At 39.2% G+C, this 23,410-nt stretch overlaps 1 long non-coding RNA gene across 3 annotated transcripts in view; it reads right to left on the reverse strand.

Annotated features, from left to right (window-relative positions):
- LOC140595438 (uncharacterized) overlaps window positions 1–23,410 on the reverse strand; it is a 270,399-nt gene that overhangs the window by 205,855 nt on the left and 41,134 nt on the right. For 2 of the 3 annotated variants that reach the window (XR_011997034.1, XR_011997037.1), the window contains exons 2-3: window positions 21,469–21,600; window positions 17,706–17,775 (exon numbers count right to left, since the gene is read on the reverse strand). This is a non-coding gene — a long non-coding RNA (uncharacterized lncRNA). The remainder of the gene's footprint in view (window positions 1–17,705; window positions 17,776–21,468; window positions 21,601–23,410) is intronic. The other variant, XR_011997036.1, reaches the window with a different exon arrangement.

The raw sequence follows: 23,410 nt of genomic DNA on the forward strand, positions 1-23,410 counted from the left end.
GTGGCCCCTGCCCCCGGAGCATACAGGCCCCTGCGGACTGGGAGCTGCGGTAGTTACTGGGAGAGCTGACCCCAGGGCTGGGGAGCTGGCCGCCCCCAATGCTATTGTTCCTCCTGGTGTCACCTTGCGCCTGAGATCGAGCAGGGGCCTCGCAGGATAAACAACTCCCACTGAGCCGTGCACCTAGCAGGGGCCTGGGCAGCTCCCGCAGGTGCACACACCTGAGAATCAGCACAGCAGCCCCTCCCCCAGAAGACCACCTAGAAGGACAGGGGAAAAGCAAGTTATTGACCAAGCAGCACTGGAAAGTTCCAGGGGAAGTCGAGGGATTTACAGTATATAGAATCAGAGGATACTCCCCCTTGTTTTTTGTTTTCTGTTTGTGTCCCCCCCCCCTTTTTTTTCTCTCTCTCTCTCTTTTTCTCCTTTTTCCAGTATAACTTGTTTTTGGCCACTCTGCACTGAGCAAAATGGCTAGAAGGAAAAACTCACCTCAAAAGAAAGGATCAGAAACAGTCCTCTCTCCCACAGAGTTACAAAATTTGGATTACAATTCAATGTCAGAAAGCCAATTCAGAAGCACTATTATAAAGCTACTCGTGGCTCTAGAAAAAAGCATAAAGGATTCAAGAGACTTCATGACTGCAGAATTTAGATCTAATCAGGCCAAAACTAAAAATCAATTAAATGAGATGCAATCCAAACTGGAGGTCCTAACAAGGGTTAATGAGGTAGAAGAACGAGTGAGTGACATAGAAGAGAAGTTGATGGCAAGGAAGGAAACTGAGGAAAAAAGAGAAAAACAATTAAAAGATCATGAGGATAGATTAAGGGAAATAAATGACAACCTCAGAAGGAAAAATCTATGTTTAATCGCGGTTCCCAAGGGCGCCAAAAGGGACAGAGGTCCAGAATGTGTATTTGAATAAATCATAGCTGAGAACTTCCCTAACTTGGGAAGGGAAACAAGCATTCAGATCCAGTAGATCCTGAGATTCCCCCCTAAAATCAATAAAAACCGTTCAACACCTCGACATTTAATAGTGAAACTTGCAAATTCCAAAGATAAAGAGAAGATCCTTAAAGCAGCAAGAGACAAGAAATCCCTAACTTTTATGGAGAGAAGCATTAGGATAATAGCAGACCTCTCCACAGAGACCTGGCAGGCCAGAAAGGGCTGGCAGGATATATTCAGGGTCCTAAATGAGAAGAACATGCAGCCAAGAATACTTTATCCAGCAAGGCTCTCAATCAGAATAGAAGGAGACATAAAGAGCTTCCAAGATAGGCAGAAACTGAAAGAATATGTGACCACCAAACCAGCTCTGCAAGAAATATTAAGGGGGACTCTGTAAAAGAAAGAGGAAGTCCAAGGAAACAATCCACAAAAACAGGGCCTGAATAGGAATCATGATGACACTAAATTCATATCTTTCAATAGTAACTCTGAACGTGAATGGTCTTAATGACCCCATCAAAAGGCGCAGGGTTTCAGACTGGATATAAAAGCAAGACCCATCTATTTGCTGTCTACAAGAGACATATTTTAGACATAAGGACAGTTACAGCCTGAAAATAAAAGGTTGGAGAACCATTTACCATTCAAATGGTCCTCAAAAGAAAGCAGGGGTAGCCATCCTTATTTCAGATAAATTAACGTTTATCCCAAAGACTGTAGCAAGAGAAGAGGGACACTATATCATACTTAAAGGATCTATCCAACAAGATGACCTAACAATCATGAATATTTATGCCCCGACTGTGGGAGCTGCCAAGTATATCAATCAATTAATAACCAAAGTTAAGACATACTTAGATAATAATACACTTATACTTGGTGACTTGAACACAGCACTTTCTACAATTGACAGATATTCTAAGCACAACATCACCAAAGAAACAAGAGCTTTAAATGATACACTGGACCAGATGGATTTCACAGATACATACAGAACCTTGCATCTGAATGCAATTGAATACACGTTCTTCTCAAGTGCACATGGAACTTTCTCCAGAATAGACCACATACTGGGTCACAAATCAGGTCTTAACCGATACCAAAAGATTAGGATTGTACCCTGCATATTTTCAGACCATAATGCTTTGAAATTAGAACTAAATCACAAGAAGTTTGGAAGGATTTCAAACACGTGGAGGTTAAGGACCATCTTGCTAAAAGATGAAAGGGTCAGCCAGGAAATTAGAGAAGAATTAAAAAGATTCATGGAAACTAATGAGAAAGAAGATACAACCGTTCAAAATCTTTGGGATACAGCAAAAGCAGTCCTGAGGGGGAAATACATTGCAATAAAAGCATCCATCCAAAAACTGGAAAGAACTCAAATACAAAGCTAACCTTGCACCTAAAGAAGCTGGAGAAAAAACAGCAAATAGATCCTACACCCAGCAGAAGAAGTTAATAAAGATTCAAGCAGAACTCAATGAAATAGAGACCAGAAGAACTGTGGAACAGATTAACAAAACCAGGAGTTGGTTCTTTGAAAGAATTAATAAGATAGATAAACCATTAGCCAGCCTTCTTAAAAAGAAGAGAGAAATGACTCAAATTAATAAAATCATGAATGAGAAAGGAGAGATGACAACCAATACCAAGGAAATACAAATGATCTTAAAAACTTATTATGAACAGCTTTACACCAATAAATTAAGCAATCTAGAAGAAATGGACGCATTCCTGGAAAACCACAAACTACCAAAACTGGAACAGGAAGAAATAGAAAACCTGAACAGGCCAATAACCAGGGAGGAAATTGAAGCAGTCATCAAAAACCTCCCAAGACACAAAAGTCAAGGATCAGATGGCTTCCCAGGGGAATTCTATCAAATGTTTAAAGAAGAAACCATACCTATTCTACTAAAGCTGTTCAGAAAGATAGACATGGAATACTTCCAAACTCGTTCTATGAAGCCAGCATCACCTTAATTCCAAAACCAGACAAAGACCCCACCAAAAAAGGGATACACTTTTATCATTTTATTCCTCTATTGGAACTATAGACCAATATCCCTGATGAACATGGATGCAAAAATTCTCAACAAGATACTAGCCAATAGGATCCAACAATACATTAAGATTATTCACCATGACCAAGTGGGATTTATCCCCGGGATGCAAGGCTGGTTCAACACTCATAAAGCAATCAATGTGATTGATCATATCAGCAAAAGAAAAAACAAGAACCATATGATCCTCTCCATAGATGCAGAGAAAGCATTTGACAAAATACAGCATCCATTCCTGACCAAAACTCTTCAGAGTGTAGGGATAGAGGGAACATTCCTCAGCATCTTAAAAGCCATCTACGAAAAGCCCACAGCAAATATCATTCTCAATGGTGAAACACTGGAAGCCTTTCCCCTAAGATCAGGAACAAGACAGGGATGTCCACTCTCACCACTGCTATTCAACATAGTACTGGAAGTCCTAGCCTCAGCAATCAGGCAACAAAAAGACATAAAAGGCATTCAAATTGGCAAAGAAGAAGTCAAACTCTCTCTCTTCGCCGATGGCATGATACTCTACATAGAAAACCCAAAAAACTCCACCCCAAGATTGCTAGAACTCATACAGCAATTTGGCAGTGTGGCAGGATACAAAATCAATGCCCAGAAGTCAGTGGCATTTCTATACACTAACAATGAGACTGAAGAAAGAGAAATTAAGGAGTCAATCCCATTTACAATTGCACCCAAAAGCATAAGATATCTAGGAATATACCTAACCAAAGAGGTAAAGGTATACCCTAAAGGTATACCCTAAAGACTATAGAACACTTCTGAAAGAAATTGAGGAAGACACAAAGAGATGGAAAAATATTCCATGCTCATGGATTGGAAGAATTAATATTGTGAAAATGTCAATGTTACTCAGGGCAATTTACACATTTAATGCAATCCCTATCAAAATACCATGGACTTTCTTCAGAGAGTTGGAACAAATCATCTTAAGATTTCTGTGAATCAGAAAAGACCCCAAATAGCCAGGGGAATATTAAAAAAGAAAACCATAGCTGGGGGCATCACAATGCCAGATTTCAGGTTGTACTACAAAGCTGTGGTCATCAAGACAGTGTGGTACTGGTGCAAAAACAGACACAAAGACAATGGAACAGAATATAGAATCCAGAAGTGGACCCTCAACTTTTTGGTCAACTAATATTAGACAAAGCAGGAAAGACTATCAACTGGAAAAAAGACAGTCTCTTCAATAAATGGTGCTGGGAAAATTGGACATCCGCATGCAGAAGAATGAAACTAGACCATTCTCTTACACCATACACAAAGATAAACTCAAAATGGATGAAAGATCTAAATGTGAGACAAGATTCCATCAAAATCCTAGAGGAGAACACAGGCAACACCATTTTTGAACTTGGCCACAGTAACTTCTTGCAAGATACATCCATGAAGGCAAGAGAAACAAAAGCAAAAATGAATTATTGACACTTCATCAAGATAAGAAGCTTCTGCACAGCAAAAGAAACAGTCAACAAAACTAAAAGACAACCTACAGAATGGGAGAAGATATTCATAAATGACCTATCAGATAAAGGGCTAGTATCCAAGATCTATAAAGAACTTATTAAACTCAACAGCAAAGAAACAAATAATCCAGTCATGAAATGGGCAAAAGACATGAACAGAAATTTCACTGAGGAAAACATAGACGTGGCCAAAAAGCACATGAGAAAATGCTCCGCATCACTGGCCATCAGGGAAATACAAATCAAAACCACAATGAGATACCAACTCACACCAGTGAGAATGGGGAAAATTAGCAAGACAGGAAACAATAAATGTTGGAGAGGATGTGGAGAAAGGGGGACCCTCCTGCACTGTTGGTGGGAATGTGAACTGGTACAGCCACTCTGGAAAACTGTGTGGAGGTTCCTCAAAGGGTTAAAAATAGATCTGCCCTATGACCCAGCAATTGCACTGCTGGGGATTTACCCCAAAGATACAGATGCAGAGAAACGGCAGGATACCTGCACCCCGATGTTTATAGCAGCAATGTCCACAATAGCCAAACTGTGGAAGGAGCCTCGGTGTCCATCAAAAGATGAATGGATAAAGGAGATGTGGTCTATGTATATAATGGAATATTACTCAGCCATTAGAAACAACAAATACCCACCATTTGCTTCAACGTGGATGGAACTGGAGGGTATTTGCTGAGTGAAGTAAGTCAATCAGAGAAGGACAAACATTATATGGTCTCATTCATTTGGGGAATATAAAAAATAGTGAAAGGGAATAAAGGGGAAAGGAGAGAAAATGAATCAGAAATATCAGAGAGGGAGACAGAACATGAGAGACTCCTAACTCTGGGAAATGAACTAGGGGTGGTGGAAAGGGAGGTGGGCGGGGGGTGGGGGTGACTGGGTAACTGGCACTGAGGGGGGCACTTGATGGGATGAGCACTGGGTGTTATGCTATATGTTGGCAAATTGAACTCCAATAAAAAATTTTTTCGAAAAGGAGAGGAGGAAGTAACTGGGGGATGGAGAATGAGTATATGAAAGGAACAAGACTTACATTTCAGGGAAAGTATGAACAAAAGTCTTGTGGCACTTCATCAAGATGGAAGTAGACTAGGGATCCCTGGGAGGCGCAGCGGTTTGGCACCTGCCTTTGGCCCAGGGCACGATCCTGGAGACCCTGGATCAAATCCCACGTCAGGCTCCTGGTGCATGGAGCCTGCTTCTCCCTCTGCCTGTGTCTCTGCCTCTCTCTCTTTCTCTCTCTCTGTGTGTGACTATCATAAATAAATAAAAATTTTAAAAAAAGATGGAAGTAGACTAGATGCAGAAATCTCCACTTTTATTCAAAATACAACTGAAATATATATATATTGTTCCATGTTAAAGACATAGCTGAGCTCAAAAAAAAAAAAAAAACAAAAAAAAACCAGATATCCTCTCATGCCAGAAACGAAGGAGCATATAACCGTAAAGATATGCAGTTTTTAAAACCATGCATTCCTTAGGAAAAACAGAACTACTCAAAGGCTTACGTATTCATGCCTTTGTGAGAAAAGAATTTAAGCCTTAAGCCCCACATACGTCAAGGAGGAGGAATTCACCTTCTGCTTAGCATACTGTTCAAAAATGTGCTGAAAAGTTATATACATTGCCTAAAATCTTATTCAGCATGTACAAGGTTGCAGGAAAATGTAGACTGACTATCTCAGGTTCTCAGCAACAGAGATTCTGACAGCCACTACACACACACACACACACACACACACAAACACACACAGGTCTGAATTTTGAGCCTGTACCATGCACCAGTGCAGAACCAACCACTTTTCCATTACTCATGCAATATGGGAACCTAGAGGGAAGAAAGTGGTGTCAAAGGTAGTTTGGAAGCAGTGACTCAGGATGACTTGGGCAAGGGAAGTGGTGAGCCTTGTCATTAAGAGACTTCTGCAACTCAGGCCATCGACAGAACTCCCATTAAAGATAACTCCTCCTGGGGTGCCTGGGTGGCTCAGTCAGGTAAGCATCCAACTCTAGATTTTGGCTCAGGTTATGATCTCAGGGTCATGAGATCAAGCTCCGTGTCAAGCTATACACTGGGCCTTAGGATTCTCTCTCTCCCTCTGCCCCTCCCTACACTCTTGAACACTCTCTCTTAATTAATTAATTAATTTTAAAAACTCCTCCTTAAGATGAGCTTGTAGACATAAATTATAAAACACAGGATGTGGGACTCCTGGGTGGCTCAGCAGTTGAGCACCTGCCTTCAGCCCCCGGGGGTGGGGCGGTGATCCTGGAGTCCCGCGATCAAGTCCCACATTGGGCTCCCTGTGGGGAGCCTGCTTCTCTCTCTGCCTGTATCTCTGCCTCTGTGTGTGTGTCTCTCATGAATAAATAAAATCTTAAAAAATAAAATAAAACACAGGAAGAAATACAAAGCAAAAAAGGAAAGTCCAAAGATCCCAAAGTAGGAGAATTTGTGCTTAATAGTATTTTTTTTAAAGATTTTATTTATTTATTCATGAGAAACACACAGAGAGAGAGAGAGAGGCAGAGACACAGGCAGAGGGAGAAGCAGGCTCCACGCAAGGAACCCCACGCGGGACTCGATCCGGGTCTCCAGGATCATACCCTGGGCCAAAGGCGGCCCTAAACCGCTGAGCCACCCAGGCTGCCCAATAGTATTTTTAAGTAAGTTTTCAAGTGAATATTTTTATTTCACAAAGAGAAAGAAGGAAATGTAATAAAACTTTTCAAAAGATACAAAATAAATAAGAATAGGCTGACTTGAAAATGAACCAAATAGAAACTTCCAAAAGGTGTAGTAGGGGAAATAAAAAGACTCCACAAACAGACTAAATAGACTATGGCAGCCCAGGTGGCTCAGTGGTTTAGCGCTACCTTCAGCCCAGGGTGTGATCCTGGAGACCTGGGATCGAGTCCCGGGTCGGGCTGCCTGTATGGAGCCTGCTTCTCCCTCTGCCTGTGTCTCTACCTTTCTGTGTGTGTGGGTGTATCTCATGAATAAATAAACTCTTAAAAAAAAAAAACAATAGACTAGACCCAGCTGAAGAAATCATTCATGAATTGGAACATGATCTGAGTATATCACTCAGAATACAGCATAGACAGAAAAAGAGAAAATATGAAAAAGAAGTTAGGGATAATGATGCCTAGATTGAAAAGCTCTAACATATGTTTTTAAAAATATTTTATTTATTTATTCATGAGAGTCACAGAAAGAGAGAGGCAGAGACACAGGCAGAGGGAGAAGCAGGCTCCATGCAGGGAGCCCGACGTGGGACCCGATCCCGGAACTCCGGGATCACACCCTGAGCTGCGTCCAGAAAAGCTCTTACATATGTTTAATAGATGCTTTAGAATGAAAGACTAAAGAAACTAGGAAAGAGAAAACTTTAAGAATTTTCCAGATTTGAAAATAGGGGATGTCAGAGGAAAATACATAAAACTGAACAAAATAAATAAAACAAAAGCTTATCTATCCCAAACGTCAAGAATAAACAGAAAATCTTAGAAGCTACAAGAGAAAAAAGATAGGTTTCCTGAAAAGGAGCAATAGACAGACGGAATGATTCTCTTCACTAACCAGGTGTGCCAGAGACAATGGCTGAATACCTGGAAAATGATGAAGGAAAATAATTGTCAGTCTAGAATTCTATATCCAGCTTAACTACATTCCAAGATTTGGAGGAAATGAAAGCATTTTCAGACATAAAAAGACAAGGACATAATTTTCCAGAGATTCTCACTGATCAAACCTACTGAAGGATACACTTCAACAAAATGAAAAGGAGTAGGTTACACAAAGCCCAGGTAAACCAAAAAAAACAAAAAACAAAAGAAAGAAGAAAGAAAGAAAGAAAGAAAGAAAGAAAGAAAGAAAGAAAGAAAGAAAGAAAGAAAGAAGAAAGAAAGAAAGAAAGAAAGAAAGAAAGAAAGAAAGAAAGAAAGAGAAAGTTAGTTGTCATAAGTTGGTGGGGAAATATAAATTAAAATCTCCTCCAAACTTAGAAAACTTCTCCATAAAGTTAGAAGATAAAGAAACATATTATTGAATATGTATTAAATAAGAATATGATGCTGATCACAGGCAATAAGAGACAGATGAAAATCTTACTTTTAATATAGCTAAGTAGGTATAACTCATTATATTCATGTTTGCAAGATAAAATTGCTAAGTTTATGTTGTCTTTATGATTGTTAATGTAGTGTGCCATGTGGAGTCAGGGGACAGCCAAAGTCAGGCCCACCTACTCCCCAGTAAACAGCACCTGGATTTCAGAGGCATTTTTGTCTTTGAAGGCCTTTCTGGTAATTCTAAAATCATACTTGGAAGTGATTAGCTTCTCCCCTTGCTCAAAAAAGCCATTCAAGTTTAAAAGTTCAAATTTGTATGTTCAAATAATGTTCAAAGAAGTGTAAGATTAGTAGTCAAGAGATGATGGTCCTTGTGCTGACTGTGTGCACTAATGGGCTGTGAGGACTCCAGCAAGTCATTTCATCCTGGTCTGAATGCAAAATGAGGGAGTGAGGCTAAATGAGTTCACATATCCCTCAACTCTCAGTCTGTGTGCCTCTATTTAGGACAAGCTCCATTTGGCTGTGTGTGATGGACTCCTTTTCCTGTTCTTGAAGAGCTTTGGAGTTAGTTCCGTCCTGGAGAACAGAGCTCCTTTCAGGCTAAATGCAAATAATAAACATGAGAGAGAATAAATGAGCAGCTGCCATCTATTCACCCCACTGGGCGGGGGACCAAGTGCTGAGGAGGCAAGGTCACAGACTCTACCCTGATGCCAGAATAAGATGCTGAGGTTTGCAGCAAAAAATCACTAGTGCACCAAACTGCAAAGATTAGTGTCTTAAAACAACAACCATTTTATTTGCTTACAATTCTTTGGGTCTACACTAAAGAATTTTTTTTTATTTATGATAGTCACACAGAGAGAGAGAGAGAGAGAGGCAGAGACAGGCAGAGGGAGAAGCAGGCCCCATGCACCGGGAGCCCGACGTGGGATTCGATCCCCATTCTCCAGGATCACGCCCTGGGCCAAAGGCAGGCGCGAAACCGCTGCGCCACCCAGGGATCCCGTACACTAAAGAATTTAGTGTAGATTTAGCTAAAAGTTTCATCTGTTGGTCTTGCCTGGAGTCTCTCACACAGCTGCAGCCCTCTAAGAGCTCCTGTGGGCTCGGTGGCCTAAGACAGCATAAGTTGCATGTCTGAAATTTGGTATTGTGTGCTAGGTTGTCTGTGTGTCCCCAACCAGCTAATCAAAGCCTCTGCCTAACAGCAGTGTTCCTAGAGCGTAAGAGCACAAGCCCCTCACAGGGCCTCCTGAGGCATCACCTTGAATGTTGAACTTCACACATCTTTCTACCCATCAAGCAAGCCACAGGTCTGCCCAGATTCAAGGAATAGAAACAGACTCTATCAATGGACAGGAGGAGTGGCAGAGTCACAATTCAAGGCAAAGTGGGTGAGGGCATGGGAGAGATATTGTAATCATCCTTATAAACTGGTGTCCACACTCATCACAGGCAGCATCTCTAGCCCAGCATGAAGCAGGCATCCAGCAAACACTAGTTTAAAAGATGTATGTCAAAAAAAAAAAAAAAAAAAAAAAAGATCCTTACTTGCAAAGACTGAGTCCTTCTCTCTCCTAGGAGAAAGCAATAGTGCTATAGATTAAATGTCTTCCTGGTAGAGAAACAGCTGAATCACTGCTGAGTACAAATTCTAATGCACATGATTAGAGGGTGTGGGTATATCTTTTCTTTGGCTTGTGATGGGATTGTCATTTACCTTTGTTCTGTGGATATAAAATATTCTGATCCAGAATGCTGATTCCATAAAAACTCCAGTATAATGATAGTTATACTTACATAAGAGAAATACTATAGGCAAGATTTGATTATCATAGATTAGCCCATGGCAAATAAGATATGTATTACTCTCTTTTTTACTCTCTTATCTTCATAAGTGAAAAAACTATCCAATAAACTCCATCAAATTAAACAAATATGTATTTCATGTCTATTTAGTGCCAGGAATATAGTCCCTAGAAATAAAGATGGCATGAAAAGGTGTGTATCTCCTCCCCTGTGCTTGATGCCACCAGCCCAGATTTCATTAGATCTGGAAGTATACAATGCTTCCTATTGTTCTCACTGTTGCAGCCTCAAAAATGGGATCCCTGGGTGGCGCAGTGGTCTAGCGCCTGCCTTTGGCCCAGGGCGCGATCCTGGAGACGCGGGATCGAATCCCACGTCGGGCTCCCGGTGCATGGAGCCTGCTTCTCCTTCTGCCTATGTCCCTGCCTCTCTCTCTCTCTCTCTCTCTCTCTCTATTATAAATAAATAAAAATTTTAAAAAATTTTAAAAAAAGAATGACATCCAAGAGGATAGGCTGCCCCCACCTTTGAAATGAAAAGTTATAAGCATACTTGTGGTGTCTTTGCACATGCTATTCTTTCTGAATAAAGTGTCTTTCTCCTCTTTTCTGCTCAATCCAGCATTTCCTCCTCTGAAATGACACTCTACCCCAGTCAAGTGGTTGGCCCTCCAACTTTCAGGTTCTTCATGACCCTGGGTATAGCTCATTTGCACACCCATCACACCTACTGTACTGCTGGTGCATGTGTCCCTCTCTTTCAGGACTTTGAGCCTCCTTAGAACACATAGTTTCTTACTTATCTTCATAACTCCATGCAACTACTCAATAAATATTTGATAAATGATCCAGAAATGAGCAAAAGAAGGAACAAATGAATAGAAAGTTAAAGAGCAGTAGATAACTTGAGCTAATAATCTGGAGCCCACAGGGCAAGTTGACCTGTAACTCTCATTCAAAACAACAGAACCCATTCTCCTTTGTTTCTGCCTCCTTCGCTTTTCTTCCTCTAACATGAAGCAAATTTAAAAATCTGTACCCAATTTTTGTATGTTACTCTCAAGGGATCATAGATAATGACTTTCTATAAAATTAAAGATCCCTCTTACTGACTTTGCATGATTTTTTTAACCAAGATATTATATTTCATGTTTAAATGCCTAAATTATCTCTTGATAGGCTACATAGCAACGTTACCTTCTATGTTGACAATACCTATTGGGTTTGCTTCAATCAAAATGGGGTATAACTGCCCTTGAATCCTAGTAAGCATTCTGGTGAGGTTGGTTTTAATCAGGTACAAAATCTCTAGGGAGGGCTGTGCTAAGTCAGAACCAGCTGTGCTGGGAGAAAGGCAGCTGAAAAATCATGTTAAGTCTCTCAAGGTGGCAGCCACTAGGCACAAAACGTAGGTAACTGACCCTGGTTTAGTCATAGTCTTACCAGTGAAAGTGTGCCACCAGAGCTGGGTTAATCAACAATCCAGTGAAAACAACCAAAAACATAATAAATCCCCAATGGTATGATTTTGTTTAAAGTAATAATATCATAGCATTAGGAGATGTCTTTGATAATCTAACAATGAAAGCCCCTGAAATTCTTGAGGGCAGATTTTACTACATCCCTGTTTATGTCATCATCCTCAAACATGACTGACACACACAGAATAAATTAGATATCTAACTAATACTCATAGCTGAGATGGTGTATGAGTCAGAAATTATTTGGAACCTAAATCCAACAGTTGCAACTAATTAAATCATAAAACTCAGGCCAGAATTTGTTGGGTGCTATAAGATCTTATATTACTGAGTATATGCAAGAATGTAATGAAATGAAAAAACAGAGGGAAAAAAAGTGGAACCAAATGAAAGAAAACAGCAAAGTTCCAAAGAAGTACTCACCAAAGATAATCCTTCTATAATTTTTTCCTAAGCAACTACTCTTCTTCATTCAACTTGATCTCTCCTAGTATAATAAACATTCCAGGAACCAGTTAGAATGATGGTTCTCAAAACTCACTCATTATCTGAGTTACCCAGGGTGTTTTTTAAATATACATATTCCCATTCCTATTTCAGATCCTCTGAATGAGAATCTGGAATCTCCCAGGAGTCTGTATTTTTCAATCTCCCCAGGTAATTCTCCCTCTTTTTTTTTAATTTAAATTTTAGCTAATTAACATACAGTGCAATATTGGTTTCAGGAGTAGAATTCAGTGATTCCTTACTTACATCTCAGGTGCTCATCACAAGTGCCCTCTTTAATACCCATCACCCATCTAGCCCATCTCCCTTCACCTCCCTCCATCAACCCTCAGTTTGTTCTCTAGGGTCTCTTATGGTTTGTTTCCCCTTCTTCTCTCCTCTCTTCCCATAGGTTCATCTCTTTTCTTTCTTAAATTCCACATACGAGTGAGATCATATGGTGTTTGTCTTTCTCTGACTTATTTCACTTAACATAGTATGCTCTAATTCCATGCATGTCATCGCAAATGGCAAGATTTCATTCTTTTTGGTAGCGAAGTAATATTTCATTATATATACATTTAGCCATTCATCCATCAATGGATATTTGGGCTCTTTCCATAGTTTAGCTATTTTTGATAATGCTGCTATAAATATCTAGGTGCATGTACTCCTTCGAATCTGTGTTTTTGTATACTTTGGGTAAATACCTAGTAGTGCAATTGCTGGATTGTAGGGTATTTTTAACTTTTTGAGGAACCTCTATACTGTTCTCCAGAGTAGCTGCACCAGTTTTCATTCCCACCAACAAAGCAAGAGGGTTCCCCTCTTTCTGCATCCTCACCAACATCTGTTGTTTCTTGTGTTATTAATTTCATCATTTAAGTGGTATCTCACCACGGTTTTGATTTGTATTTTCCTGATGATGAGTGATGTTGAACAGCTTTTCATGTGTCTGTTAATCATCTGGATGTCTTCTTTGGAAAAATGTCTATGCACGTCTTCTGCCCATTTTGCAACTGGATTATTGTTTTTTGGGTATTGAGTTTGAATAAGTTCTTTATAGATTTTGGATACTAACCCTTTATCAGGTATGTCATTTGCAAATATCTTCTCCCATTCTGTAGGCTGCCTTTTAGTTTTGTTGATTGTTTCCTTAGCTGTGCAGAAGCTTTTTATATTGATGAAGTCCCAATAGTTCTTTTTTGCTTTTGTTTCTCTTGCCTCTGGCGACATGTCTAGTAAGAAGTTGCTGCAGCTGAGGTCAAAGAGGTTGCTGACTGTGTTCTCCTCTAGTACTTTGGTGGATTCCTGTCTCACATTTAGGTCTTTCACCCATTTTTAAATTTATCTTTGTGTATGATGCAAAGGAGTAATCCAGTTTGTTCTGCCTGTTGCTGTCCAGTTTTCCCCACACCATCTGTTGAAGAGACTATCTTTTTTCCATTGGATATCCTTGCCTGCTTTGTCAAAAATTAGTCAACCATATAGTTGTGGGTCCATTTCTGGGTTTTCTATTCTGTTCCCTTGATGTATGTGTCTGTTTTTGTGCCAGTCCATACTGTCTTGATGACTACAGCTTTGAAATATAGCTTGAAATCTGGAGTCATGATTTCTCCAGTTTTGTTTTTCTTTTTCAGGATCACTTTGGCTATTTGGAGTTTTTTTTGTGGTTCTATACAAACTTTAGAATTGTTTGTTCTAGCTCTGTGAAAAATGCTGGTGGTATTTTGATAGGAATCACACTGAATGTGTAGATTGCTTTGATAGTATAGACATTTTAACAATGTTTGTTCTTCCAATACATGAGCATAAAATGCTTTTTCCTTTTTTTGTGTCCTGTCTAATTTCTTTCATAAGTGGTCTATAGTTTTCAGAGTACAGGTCTTTTACCTATTTATTGTTTTTAGCCCAATTGCAAATAGGATCAATTCCTTGATTTCTTTTTCTGCTGCTTCATTACTGTTGCATAGAATGTAACAGATTTCTGCACATTGATTTTATATTCTGCAACTTTGCTGAATTCATGTATTAGTTCTAGTAATTATTTGGTGGAGTGTTTGGGCTTTCTACATAGAGTATTATGTTGTCTGCAAATAGTAAAAGTTTGACTTCTTCCTTGCTGATTTGGATGCCTTTTATTTCTTTTTGTTGTCTGAGAGCTGAAGCTAAGATTTCCAGTATTATGTTAAATAGTAATGGTGAGAGTGGGCATCTTTGTCTTGTTCCTCACCATAAAGGAAAGGCTCTTAGTTTTTCTCCACTGAGGATGATATTAGCTGTGGGTCTTTCATATATGGCCTTTATGATGCTGAAGTATGTTTCATCTATCCCTAGCTTGTTTAGCATTTATATCAAGAATGACTGCTGCAGTTTGTCAAATGCTTTTTTCTGCATCTATTGACAGGATCATATGATTCTTATCCTTTCTTTTATTAATATAGTGTATCACGTTGACTGATTTACAAATATTGAAACACCCCTACAGCCCAGGAATAAATCCCACTTGATCGTGAATAATTCTTTTAATGTACTGTTGAATTCAATTTTCTAATATTTTATTGAGAGTTTTTACATACATGTTCATCAGGGATATTGGCCTATAATTTTCTTTTGTATTGGGGTCTTTGTCTGCTTTTGGAATCAAAGTAACACTGGCCTTGTAGAATAAGTTTGGAAGATTTCCTTCCTTTTTTTTTTTTTTCTTTTTTGGAACAATTTGAGAACAATAGGTATTAATTCTTCTTTAAATGTTTGATAGAATTCCCCTGAGAAGCCATCTGGTCCAGGACTTTTGTTTTTTGGGAGATTTTTTATTACTGAATCAATTTTTTTGCTGGTTATGAATCTGCTCAAATTTTCTCTTTCTTTTTCTTCCAACTTCAGTTTTGGTAGTTTGTAGGTTTCCAGAAATTCATCCATTTCTTCCAAATTTCCCAGATTGTTGGCATAAAAATTTTCATATTATTCTCATAATTTTTTGTATTTCTGTGGTGGTGTTTATGACCTCTCCTCTTTCATTTGTGATTTTATCTGTTTGGGTCATTTCTCTTTTCTTTTTGATAAGTCTGGCTAAGGGTTTATCAATTTTATTAATTCTTTCAAAGAATCAGCTCTTAGTTTGTTACTCTACTGATTTTTTTTGTTTCTATATCATTTATTTTTGCTCTAATCTTTAATATTTCCCTTCTGCTGACTTTAGGCTTCATTTGCTATTCCTTCTCTAGCTCCTCTAGATGTAAAGTTAGGTTGTGTATTTGAGAGACTTCTTGTTTCTTGAGGTAGGCCTCCTCAGGTAATTCTCATGATCAGCCACCCTTAGCAATTTTTGCTTTCAATCAGTGATTAAAAAACAAAACAAAACAAAAAACTCCACCAAAGGACACCTGGGTGGCTCAGCAGTTGGGCGCCTGCCTTGGGCTCAGGTCGTGATCCCAGGATCTGGGATGGATGGAGTCCAGCATCGGACTCCCTGCAGAGAGCCTGCTTCCCTCTGCCTGTGTCTCTGCCCCCACCCCTGTGTCTCTCATGAATAAATAAATAAATCTTAAAAAAAAAAAAAAAAACTCCACCAAACTTAAAGGTATATGGTTAAGGGCTGAACTTTGTTCTCCCAAAATTCATATGTTGAAGTCCTTACCCCCGTATCTCAGAATGTAACTGTATTTAGAGATGAGGTCTTTAAAGAGGTAATTAAGTTAAAATGAGGTCATTAGGGGGGGTCCTAATCCAATATGACCATTATGCTTTTAAGAAGAATTTAGGACACAGATACAGAAGGAAGACCATGTGAAAACAGAGAGAAGATGGCCATTTACAAGCCAAGGACAGAGACCTAAGAAGAAACCAGCCCTGCCAACATCTTATAGCCTCCAGAACAATAAGAAAGTAAATTCTGCTGGTTAAGCCACCTGGTCTTTGGTACTTTGTTACTGTAGCCCTAGCAACTAATATGTGTACTTTCCACTGTTAATTTGTGAAGCGATAGATATGAATGTCAAAAAGACATCATAAAGTGTGTTTTGCATAATGAAGAAACATTGTATTTCAAAGGAAAAATAGTCCCACTAAAATGGCTAATTAATAATTAAGCTTCAGGGGGATCCCTGGGTGGCGCGGCGGTTTAGCGCCTGCCTTTGGCCCAGGGCTCGATCCTGGAGACCCGGGATCGAATCCCACGTCGGGCTCCCGGTGCATGGAGCCTGCTTCTCCCTCTGCCTGTGTCTCTGCCTCTCTCTCTCTCTCTCTCTGTGTGACTATCATAAATAAATAAAAATTAAAAAAATAATAATAATAATTAAGCTTCAGTTCTATTCAACTCCAATAGGAAGAGAATTTGCTGAGGGAGAAGACAAAGAAAAAAAAGAGAAAAATGAGTCCAAAAGAGAACAGGAATAACAAAGAGCTAGAAAAATAGGAGAAAGAGGGGACATTCAGGAAAATGCAAAGTATAACCCTTAAGGGTTGCACTATAATACAATGACATTATGACATTATTATGAAACATAGGAGGGGGACAATGCAAATACATACTTAGCAAAAACCTGTTAAGGTCGTAGTGAAATTTGTCTCCGAGTCTTTCCTGGCCAGAGGGAGAAGTTTAATTTCTTTCTTTTATGTAGTCAACAACCATTTATAGTCTACCTACAGAATGCCAGGCACTCAGATACAGTCTGGCTATGCAAAGATGATTAACACAAGAGCTGTGCCATCTAAGAATGCTAGTCTAGTAAAAGAGATTCAGGCCTTCTTGAAGGTCCAATCCCAAGAAGACATGCTTAAACTTCCTTAAAGAGATCTTAGGTTCTTCAGTTCTTTATCTCTTTGTAGAGCTCCCATATTCCTAGAAAGGGAAACCACAGCTAATTCTTGTCCCTAGGTACCCAGGGAATGTGTATGTTTCCAATCCCTAGGCCCCCTTTGGCCAGTGATCAGAAGGAACTGTATTTCTCTGGCATCTTGACTCTAGCACAGAGCCAGGCACATCATGCTCAATAAATAGTGAATTTATTATTGAATAAGCATTCAACCAGACCATGATGCTCATCATCACAGGCAATTCACTTGAGGTTGCAAATACAGAACATCTTTCATATTGCTAAGTGGATACGATCCATTCCATCATGTTTTCAAGATAAAATTGCTAATTCTATCCTATCTTTATGACTAAAGGTAAGGTTTGCCATTTCAAGTCAGTTGTAATTAGGCCCATCTTGTCCCAGAAAACCAAGAGATGGGATTACATTTCAAAGAAGTGGGTTCCAAAGGGCCCATGAGAGAACATTCCTGAGCTAACAAGAGGTTAATTTACCATTTGAACTTACAGCAGCAAGGCAGCTCAGTCCTCGTGGAAGCCCGTGCTCATCAAAGTCTCCTTTGGACTGGCCTGCCCACCTAAACAAGCACACAGAAGCAGCTCAGGGAATATAAGTATTCTGTTAACTGAATCTTCTGGTCATGGCACTGTACTCTAAGTCTAGTTCTTAAGACAGAAAGGTGAAACTGCTTTCTGAAAAAAACACTTGGTAACATCTTTTGACCTTGAGCTTTATTTTTTTTTTAATTTTTTATTTATTTATGATAGTCACAGAGAGAGAGAGAGAGGCAGAGACACAGGCGGAGGGAGAAGCAGGCTCCATGCACCGGGAGCCTGATGTGGGATTCGATCCCGGGTCTCCAGGATCGCGCCCTGGGCCAAAGGCAGGCGCCAAACCGCTGCACCACCCAGGGATCCCTGACCTTGAGCTTTAAGCAACATCATAATTAAAGCCCAGATTTTGAAATTAGACAGACTTGTGCTAAAAATCATACCCCATCATCTACATTGTCTGATATTGAGCTGATTGATCAATTAATTTTTCCCAAACTCAATGTCATCTGTAAAATGGAGATAATACCTTCCCATAGAGACCAAATAAGAAGGGTTGTTAATTACTCTCACCACTTGTATTGAAGCAAGAGAGTCCAGAGGTTTAGCATGCACACTCTGAACCCGATGCCTGACTTTCATCCCAGATTGACTTTACGCAAGATGACTTGTCTCATTCTTCAAAGTCCTCATAGGTGAAGTGCTTAGGAGAGTGGTGAGCCCATATAAGAATGTCACAAATGTCAGCTAGAAACTTTTATTTCCCATTAGTGTCACCAAAGTGCAGAAGCACACCTTGCATCTCGCTGCTCTCTGTCTTCTACTTATTTCTTCACCTTCACTTCCCTCTGCCACTGGGAAGTGGAGAGAGTATTGGTGTGATGTTCCACCACTCTTTCAAGTCATCTTTTATATTTGTAATTAGGTATAACCCCTTGAAAGGCAATGTTTCTAGACAAATTATCACCTAGATTAAACCCATACAGACATAAATGGAAATAACTTGGGAAAAAAAAAAAAGGAAATAACTTGGAAACCGAAAGAAGCACAAAATTCCATTACTATAAGAAAAGGCATCTGGTTTTCATCTTTTCTAATACCTGTTGTCTTCCCTTTTTATCTTTCTTTTCTTAGCAGTTTCTGAATTAAAAGAAAGAAGCTTAGCCTTTTATTCCTATTTAATATACATTTAACAAGGTATATCACTTTTAACGAGCCAACCATATTGCTGCAGAATTACTACTAATTACTATCCAAATATGTAATAGTCATTCTTCTTTCCCATTTCTAAGTTGAGATCAGAACTGGGGGCAAAGTTCAGGAAAATAAATAACCCTAATCAAGTCCTCTGTTAAGAGTATTAGGTGAAGAATAACTTTTAAAGATTTATTTATTTTAGAGAGAAAGAGAGATCATGGAGGTAGGGGGAGGGGAAGAAGGAGAGAATCTCAAGCCAAATCCCCACTGAGCACAGAGCCCAACATGGGGCTCCATCTCACAACCCATGAGACCATGACCTATGAGATCATGACCTGAGCCAAAACCAAGAGTTGGACGCTTAACTGACTGAGCCACCCAGGTGCCCAAGGCGAAGAATATTTTTATCATCTACTTTAACTGACCAGATATAAGCCATTTATTATAGTTGAAATTAAATATAAATCAAAGCCCTAATGCCTTTTATGGTGTCTATTGAGAGGGGAATTAACTGTCTCCCCATCTAAAAAATAATTCAGTGTCCTAGAACCAGTAGTGTTAACTCCCAGGTCTTAGGCTCTTCATCTGTTGAGTAATCATGATTTAAACTGTCTGACAATTTTGATTTGGGCAAATAATAAACCAGAACATGGGGATGGAAGTAAATCATTAACATAATTTTTGGCACAACAATCCAATAGAATACTTTAACTTAATCTTTAAGTTAATCAGCTGTGTTTGCAGCCACTTTCCAAGCCACTTGGTACCATCTAGATTCTGATTCTATTTACTATCTGTGTCACCTTGAGCTAACCAATTAAACTCTTAGTACCTTAAATATCTGTATCTATTAACTATAGACAATGATACTGCTATTAACTGAATGTTTGTGTCCCCCCAAAATAAATATGTTGAAACCCTAATCCTGGTGTGATAGTATCTGGAGATGGGACCTTTGGAAGATAATTAGGTCATGAAGGCAGATCCCTCATAAATGGGGTCATAAGAAGATGTCAGAGAGCTAGCTCTCTTTCTACCGTGTTAAAATACATAGAGAAGTCAGCAGTCTGCAATCCAGAAACGAACCTCACCATAACCCTACCATGTTAAAACTCCGATCTCTTGCCTTCCTGCTTCCAGAACTGTAAGAAATAAATTTCTGTTGTTCATAAGCCACCTTGTCTATGGTACTTTATAGCAGCCTGGTTGACTGTGACAGATAACTTCATGTGGTTATTTGCAGGACTGAATGTGACAGTGTGTATAAAACCTGTGCACCATGCCTCAGAGGCTGTGACTCATGACCTACACTCCATAAATGTTGCTTCCTTCATTTTCCTTTCCCCTCCAGTCAAAGGATCTATTTGTCAGACCACAAATTCAATGCCATCTTCTCAAACCCATAGGGAAATAATTTAATGTCAACCCATTCTTCAAGCCCAACTAGAAAAACAACTTGGAATTTCTCAAGTTTTCCAAAAGCCCAATCAAGTGAGACAAGCAATTAACCACTCATATAACCCACATCCTAGATTCTACACCCAGCTAACCATTCCATTCATGCTTCCATCATATTTTCTTTCCTCCTACAAATGCCATGACTTTATGTTTCCACAGAGCCACTGTTCCAGGAAGCTGATGGGATAGTACAAACAACCCTGTGATTCTAAATAGCTTCTCTTTATCCCTCACTACTTTCCTCAAACACTATGTGTGGTAAAAATAGAGGCCCATAATTTTAGTGCCAACCTGTAATATTTTTAATCAGGTCACACAATTCACACAGAAATGTCTTAGGGGAACATCAATGTTTACATCTTACGTTTTTCCACTTACTGATAAGGTTAGTCTAAAATCAACTAATAAATAAATGTAAAAGCAGTAATAAAACAGTTGCTTATTAATTTTTATCAATTCCAGCCCTCTTGCTTTGTAATATCTCTATTTAACATCTTAAATTAGAGCAAAGATTCTTAGATCAAACTCAGTTTTAAAGATGCATTAAAATTTGACCAGAGCTTAGCACAGTTCCCTACTCCGAATGAGGCCTTAAATAAATGGGAAACTCTGGGAAAATTATGTATACTCTAAAAAGCTACTTTGAAACCAAAGATGACCATCTTTACTAGCTACTATTCTGGGGCAAAGAAAATGTAAATAGTTTGCTCAGGATTAAACTTAAATTATTCATGTTTGAACTGCTTTTGCTTTGTTATTTTTTAACTTTATTATGGTACTAAGCTAAGAGGAGCTCATTTTATTCAAGTAAGCTGTGATTTCTCACCAGTTTTATTCACAAATATGAAACTGCCTGATTAATGCCAAATATTCTCAGTACCCACATTTTATGATCACCTTCAAAAAACAGAATTTTCAAAGCCACATGAAAACCAAGAAGGCTCTGGCAAGGAGCTTACTAATTGCATCTTTTCCTTGGCTATATTTTTAAGAAATAGAAGAAAGAGGGATAAGGATGGAAGAGGACAAAGGGGTAAAAATAAAAACAAAAACTATGTACATACCAGCCACAGACCCAGGTCAGCCTGAGGGCTATTAATGCAGGAGTGCAGAATGGTCCTCAGCAACTGGGAGGATCTTTGGAAGTACTTGAATATAGAAGTCATGGCCACAAACAAGAAATGTATTCACAGCTGCTGTGGGGAGAAAACACCAAATATTACACTGAACATACTCAGACACTTAGACATTTAGGCTTTTACCTTGTGCGATCTTTACTTTCTTGTGACCACACCCAGGATGGCCCACTTAAAAATCAGTAATTCAATCACCCATAAGTAAGTACTGACTTTTTCAAGAGACCAACCTAGGTATTTGGGGAGGCAAAAAAGTAGAAGTTTCTGTCCCTGATCTCAAAGCAATACAGCCTAGCTGGAGAAATGACTGATGCATTCAGAAAGAGAAAATGAACACCTCCAAGCAATTCCATCCTGCCAGACTTCCATACTGAACATGGCCTGGAGCAGACGGGAGGAGTCAGTTGCTCAAGGAGACTTTTTCCAACCTCTGGGGAAAGACCAGCTGCCTGTTTTTCATCATTGATTTTATCTGAGCTTCTTTTTTCTTACCATGAGTAACCCAGTGTGTCATGAGAATTCATTTTATAAAGTTGAGGGTTAGTAAGTACTAACTAAACAGTTACTTTTATCATTATTATCAATGTTACTATTAAGTAATATTTCCCAGAAGAAGAACTTCCTGGAAAGAAGAACAATGCTTTGTGAGTCCCACTCTGGAACTGAAAAATGCACAAATGCACTTCCTTACTATTATCAATGGTATTTAGGGAGAATAAACACTTCATGAATTAAATGGATGTTTATCATTTGCCATCAGGCTACAATTGCCACAGATAACTTCCTTCGAGACATTGAAACCAAGTTCCCAAAAGGTCGACATGACTTATGGTTGGCAGATGAACAAGCAGACATTTGTAAGCCATCCTGTTTATAACTAGTGTCCACCAAGGATAACAGAAGCAAAATGATGAAATAAGCAATGTGTGTTCAGATCGAAGTCACCCCAGTAGGGTGGAGAGGGGTTAGATTTGCAGGCCCCACACAACTACCAAGACAAGACTTTGGTTCAGTGATTGCAACTTGCAGCCTTACTTTTCTTTGCATGAAGAAACCTCTGGGAGAGAAACCCATTGTCCATGTAGTTATGCTGCTTGCAGGAGGAAACGTTCTCTAATTTCTCTGCCATGTGAAGGCATCTTCTCATAGGCTTCACAAAGAAGAGGAGTTCTTCCACTAGTTGGTCAGTGGTATTAAGAAAAAAGAGTAAGAGGAAAGAATTCCAGTGATGTAGGTGCTCATAACTCTGCTAGTAAAATGTCAGTTATTTAGTGATAATGCCTTTGCAATGTTTTAAATATGTGAATTACCTTCATGAAAAAGTTGTAAAAATAATGAACAGTAAATCAATGCAGAAACTTCAAAGAAATATTCTAATTCCTCTGCCCTAAGTAGGCATCCTCCTTTAATTAGTACAAAAAATATCAGCCATTTTGTATGATAAACAAATACTCTGGGGTTCAGAGAAGGGTGGGATCCCTAGGGCCTGGGCCTCCAGGAAGGTGTCATACAAGGCATAGGGTTTGAACTAAGCCCTGAGATACAGTTTGTACTCAGCAAGGTGAAAAAAAGGAGGGGTCCATCTGAAAGAAGGAATGAGCAGTATAGGTTACCAAAGCTTTCCCAAAATTGTATCAATTCTCTTGAGCATAAATTAAGCCATGTACCTTAGTAGTACAGCTCAGTCTTAATATCTGATATATACTGGGATGTATACATCTGTCTACAATATTCATCCATCTCGAGATATGAAGCCTGGGAAGTTAGAGAATCTGTGACTATGCTTGATGAAAATCCAGAGCTATGAGACACTGGAGTACATGGATACTTACTAAAACATCTGTCCTCTCAGGGCAAAAAGACATACACG

This window comes from Vulpes vulpes, chromosome 1 (assembly GCF_048418805.1).
Source record: "Vulpes vulpes isolate BD-2025 chromosome 1, VulVul3, whole genome shotgun sequence".
NCBI lineage: Eukaryota > Metazoa > Chordata > Mammalia > Carnivora > Canidae > Vulpes > Vulpes vulpes.